Source organism: Mus pahari, chromosome 15 (genome assembly GCF_900095145.1).
Source record: "Mus pahari chromosome 15, PAHARI_EIJ_v1.1, whole genome shotgun sequence".
Classification (NCBI taxonomy): domain Eukaryota; kingdom Metazoa; phylum Chordata; class Mammalia; order Rodentia; family Muridae; genus Mus; species Mus pahari.
The window spans coordinates 40,121,049-40,126,913 of NC_034604.1; the positions used below are offsets into that span (position 1 = coordinate 40,121,049).

Genomic DNA, 5,865 nt, shown 5'->3' on the forward strand with positions numbered 1-5,865 from the left:
CTCTCTCTCTCTCTCTCTCTCTCTCTCTCTCTCACACACACACACACACACACACACACACACACACACACACACACACCAATGAATACTTAAATATATTTCTTGTCTGAATAGATGTGCTCATGTTTCATGTTTAAATATTAAGAGTGGTTTCTGGTGAAAAAAAGCATTTTGATAGAATTAAATGTTGGGAAACATGTTATGTCTCAACACAATTCTGTGTTTAAACAGCCTGTGATCTATGTATTTATTCACCCTCAGTTTTTTTCACTTGAAGCTGCTATGATGATCTGAAATTCACTGAGGTCAAAACAGAGGTCACATGCATATTTGTGTATTGTATTTGAGACATTGGCTCACTTCTCCCATGTATAATTTTCATCATGTGGTTACCAGATGATCATTTAACTCTACAGTGAAAGTATAAACAAGGCAAAACACAAAGCAGTTTGCAAAATTTCTTTGATTCCTTTGACTAATCAAGGAAGCAAAAGGGTGGTAAGACCATTGTTTTGGCAGAGTGGTTCTTTTATGATATTGGTCCATATAAAGATTATATTGCTTGGGACATTTGAAATCAGGCGGTAATGCTCAAGTTTCATCAGGTGGTAGTTGTATGATTTTCTTGAGGAGAAACAGCCTCTTATTCTTCCTGTTGATGTGGGGTATCGACCAGAGAAGACTGGTCAGACATGGGTCTAAACTAATAGAAAGTCTTTATTAGCCAGCTGGTGATATACTGGGTGCTCAGGATCCCGGGGTTGCCCTGAACCTTTCTCAGGATGAGTATTTAAGCACAGAACATAGTCTGGGTTGATGTACACCAGTGAACAAGAACACTTAGCTAGAAGCAGAACTACTGAAGCTAAAAAGCAAGGTTAGTATGTTTAGAGACTTTCCCAGAACTATGTGGACTGTGATGGAATAAGATTTTGCTTTAGTTTGGATGGTGGTGCTGCCTGTGTGCTAAGTTTTACAGCCTGAATGGCACATCCATCATGGAGTCAGTTTTGCCAAGATCTAGAGTTTCAGTTACACTGTAACTGTTAGTTCTGAATGAGATACCAGAGGTAAAAGCCAGACTTTTGGTCTTCAAAACCTTTTTTTTTTTATCTGGTAGTTCCTGAAAAACATCCACAATGAAAATAACCAAAGTTCTTTGTGTTATGAGTTCATCTGGAACCCCTTTAACTAAAGCTAGTGGTTGTGGTCACTTAGTAAAAGCAAGTTGTCATAGAGAGAACATATTTAGATTTAAACATTCAATTACTGAGGGCAGCAGGATAGGTGGTGGTTCTTATAAACCATACAGAGCTGCTTTCTGCTTCCATGACCCTCACCTTGCTGACCATAGTTTGTTAGTATCACTCTTCAATTTCCTGCAAAAGTTAAACATAAGCCCAATAAGTATCCTATCATTTCATTTGTTCTCTTCTGCTCTGTATTTTTAAATAAGTATAATTCCGTTTGATTTAACTTAAATGCATGATTCCACTTTAGTTAGTAGCATCGGTTGTTTGAAATCAGCTGTTCTGTAGACCTGGATTAAAAGCTACCCTGTGACTAATGAGTTCCTTGGACAGGAAAGACTTCTGAAGACTTTAGTAAGCATTCCAAGCTTTTGATGCTACCAAAACACACATTTGTGGGGAAAGTCTCATGGATATATGTGGGAGATCTGCCCTGGACACTGATGGTTCCCTCTTGAAGGCAGCTGAGGGGAAGAGCATTGGTATGGGGGCTAACCCTGGTTTTGTGAGAGTAAATGTTGCCTTCTATATTTTACCAGTCTTGTCTCTAAGTTACTCTGAGCCCAGAACCCAATGGCTCAGAAGTATTAACTCTACTGTAAAACAAGGCAAGGTAGGGGTTAAGAGAGAGCCTTTGGTTCTTTTCTCCACAAGGCCCCTGGCCCTAAGGCTAGGTGTTTATTTAACCCCTTGTCAGCTAGAAAAAAAAATCATTCTCAGGAAGTAACAAAACACTTTAAAAAGATTCTAATCTTTATTTCTAAGAGAAGAAAAAAGGGGAAAGCTTATCTCTAAGAAAAAACTCTGTGTGCATGTGTTCTATTCTTTGTTCTCAGTACTTCTTATACTTATCTCAGGACACATGATCCCATGGTATCCCAAATATTTTTTTTTTTTGGAGCTTTTACACAAGTTCAAAGATAGACTTAAATCATAAACTGAATGAGAAATACAACAGAGATGTTTACATGTGTTTCCATTAAGACTAATTGTCTAACTAGATATTCATTATCTGTCACTAGCTCCACAGGTTCATTGGGAATCTAAATTATAATTCTTATGTATAAGTTAACATTGAAGTTTTGTATAGATAAACCGAGTCAATATTTTATCTTCTGTCCTTGGACAGTTCAATAAATCATTCATTCCTAGTTTATGGCCTTTAGCTGTTTTACAGCCTAAAGGAATATATTCCTAAATTGTAAATTTGTATCAATACCTGCTTTCTATCAGTACAATTAACTCATGACAGAAAAAGACCAGCAGAGTTCTAATTGCAGTTTTCATATTACAGAGAGCTGTATTTAAAGCCCTTATTATACAAGTCTCAATAATTACTAGTATAAACTTAGGAATTCTTATAGAATCATCATTAAGAATTAAGAAATCATCTATTTGTCTACATAGCATCACTGTAAGAGACTACATCTCCAATGATCTGCAGAAAATCTGCCCAATAGGGTGAGCAAATGCCCAGGAATTGTTATATTGATTTAATACTAACAGAAAAGGCATATCAATGGTAAGAATCAAGACTGAGACATTGTCCCCTGGGCCTAGCCACCAAGGACTCATTTGTTGCAGTTCCACAGTGAACTCTAGAAGATCACCTGCTAATCTTTAGCCCCTTCTAGATGGCTCCTGACAGAAATGAGTCCTTTGTCAAAGATACGTTGATGTTCATAAGTGAAATTGGTCTGAAGTTCTCTTTCTTGGCTGAGTGTTTGGTTTAGGTATCAGGATAATTGAGGCCTCATAGAACGAATTAGGTAGTATTCCTTCTACTTCCATTTTGAGGAATTGTTTGAGGACTATTTGTATTAGCTTTTCTTTGAAAGTCTGGTAGAATTCTGCACCAAAACCATTTGGCCCTGGACTTTTTTTGGTTGGGAGACTTTTAATGACTACTTCTACTTCTTCAGGGGCTATGGGACAGTTTAGATAATTTACTTGATCTTGATTTAACTTTGGTATGTGGTATCAGTCTAGAAATTCATTCATTCTGTTTAGATTTTCCAGTTTTGTAGATTAAAGGCTTTTGAGGAAAGACCTAATGATTATTTGAATTTCCTCAGTTTCTGTTGTTTCACTTTTCATTTCTGATTTTGTTAATTTGGATACTCTGTTCCTTTTAGGGTTTGTCTACCTTGATTTTTCTCAAGGAAGCAGCTCTTTGATTTGTTAATTGTTTGTATTATTCTCTTTGTTTCTAATTGATTGATTTCTTCCCTGAGTTTGACTACTTCCTGCCATTTGCTCTTCTTAGGTGTGTTTGCTTCTTTTTGTTCTGGAGATTTCAAGTATGCTGTTCAGTTGCTAGTATGGGAATCTCTCCAATTTCTTTATGAATTCACTTAGTGCTATGAATTTCCTCTTCACACTGCTTTCATTATATCCCATAAGTTTGGGTATGTTGTGCCTTCATTTTCATTGAATTCTAGAAAGTGTTTAATTTCTTTCTTTCTTTCTTCCCTAAGTGATCATTGAGTAGTTATTGAACTACTTTGAACAACTTTGACAAAGCAGGAGACAAATGGGAAGCCTACATTTATTTTTCTTTTATCATATTTTTAAACATTTCATTAAAGTATATAAATAACATTATAATTTTCACAGGCAGTAAAATTAGTGGTATCATTTTGGCAGGATACCAATGGCCACTCAAAAAATAACTATTATAGACAGAAATGCATATTATTCAGTGTCCATTTAGGAGTAGAAACCACAGCAAATGTCTTAGCAGAAGTAAGTTTATTAAAACAATTGGCAGTTGAGAACCAGAAAGTTGAAAAAGATGATACAAAAAACATTTATCAGCTATAAAACTTTGGGTCCAAAGGAGACAGATCAGCCTCCTTTAATTAGCTGTGACATAGATGGGGTGCTTAGACATGCAGCGTTTAAACCTCTGAGAACTGGCTGTTGCAGAGTCATTAAAGCCCCAGCAAGGACACAGAGACACCACGTGGTCTCAGAGACACCACGTGGTCTTGTAGCACTCCTTTGGTATGGAAGAACCAAAGGTCATATCTGGGGTCCGTGAGAGGGCACAATCGTGATGGTTTGGGAAGAATAGAAGTCCAAACAGAAATCATGTGCACCATTGGAACAGCCAGCAGCCACTCTGCTTAAGCACAAGCTAGAAATGCTAAGAACAGGAAGCAAAACAGAACCCTTCTCTCTCCACTAGCCTTCACATCCCTCTCAGGGGCCCCTGCTGGCAGAGCCTAGTGTTTAAGCTGGAAAAGAACTGTGGTTTTCAGAGTCCTAGACTGAAAATGACAAGGGTGAAGCATGGAAGAATGGATGTGAAGCTAAATTATGATAGCATAGCAAGTGGCTCAGGAAAAACAAACAGAAAAGCAAGCCCACTGTTCTACCAGCCTTCAGTAACAGTATTTCTTGAAGGGTATGTTCGAGATTTATAGCTGGAATACCATATTCTAATTTACAGTAACTATTTTAAATAAAACTGCCACTGAATTAGTTTGACAGTGCATGAAAAGAAAGTAGTTGGATAAAGACGATCAACTGCACACATCCATGTGCTTTTAATAAATCTCTTTAATTAGCTTAAACATAATTAAAATGTTACATCTTATTGCACTAACAGAATAATTCATGATGAAAAGAAACATATGAGGCAAAGGGGTGGGCTTGTTTCGTGTGGAATGATGCTACAGGAAATACACAGAGCAAAACAGCCAGAGACCAGCACTGTGTATGTGCAAAATGGTTCCCAAACTTCCCAGGGGAACCTTCTGGTGAAGCAGGAAGTAGGTAAAGCTTCTGGGGCTTTCAGGAATATGGCTATTTTCTGAGCATAAGGACCAATTAGTCTCCTCTTTTCTCCCTAGAAATACTTACTGTCAAGGTCAAATACTAAAGTCAGACTGAGGCTGGAAGAGGTCCCTTGACAGGTGAGGAAGGGCCTCCTGAGTTTGAGCCCTGGAATGCACAGATTAGAAGGAGCAGATACGCTCCAAAAATTTGTTCTGTGACTGCTACACATGCACTGTGGTGTATGCAAGGAGCCCTCCCCAACCCCCAATAAATAAACAACAGCAATTAAACAGCAAAACAATTCAAGGATACAAAAATGTCTAGGAACTCAGGAACACAAAAATTCCACATCCCTGCTGAGGGATCAAGAATGAGAATGTGTAATCAAACTCAACAAACAGACCCCATATGCGAAAATTGCTGTATTTAAAAAATTAAAGACATGTTAAAGAAAAGAATTGCTATTGCAGAGAGAATGTAGTAGCTACAAAAAAAGCAAGCCATTTGGGGAAGATAAGTGGTATCTGTGTAATTAAAATGCGGTGGCAGAAATTTGAAGATAACATTACTTAGTTTAATGGCAGATTAGACACAGTTGATAAGTAGCAAGCCCGGGCTCTCAAGTTTGGAGAACAGAAGACATTAAAAGCAACCAGAAATTTCTGTTTCACGGAAGATGGTTTGTGAATGTGCTGTATATTTGTCATTTACACATTCTAACCATATTGAAAAGAAAGATACATTATGCAAAACAGAAGAAAACCAAGAAGGATGACCACTGGGTGGATACTTCATTCCTCCTTAGAATAAGGAACAAAATACTCATGAAAGG

The 5,865-nt window shown here is 37.5% G+C and overlaps 1 protein-coding gene across 3 annotated transcripts in view; it reads left to right on the forward strand.

Moving 5' to 3' along the window:
- Positions 1-5,865, forward strand: part of Kcnn2 (potassium calcium-activated channel subfamily N member 2) — a 390,602-nt gene that overhangs the window by 108,986 nt on the left and 275,751 nt on the right. The window lies entirely within an intron of this gene.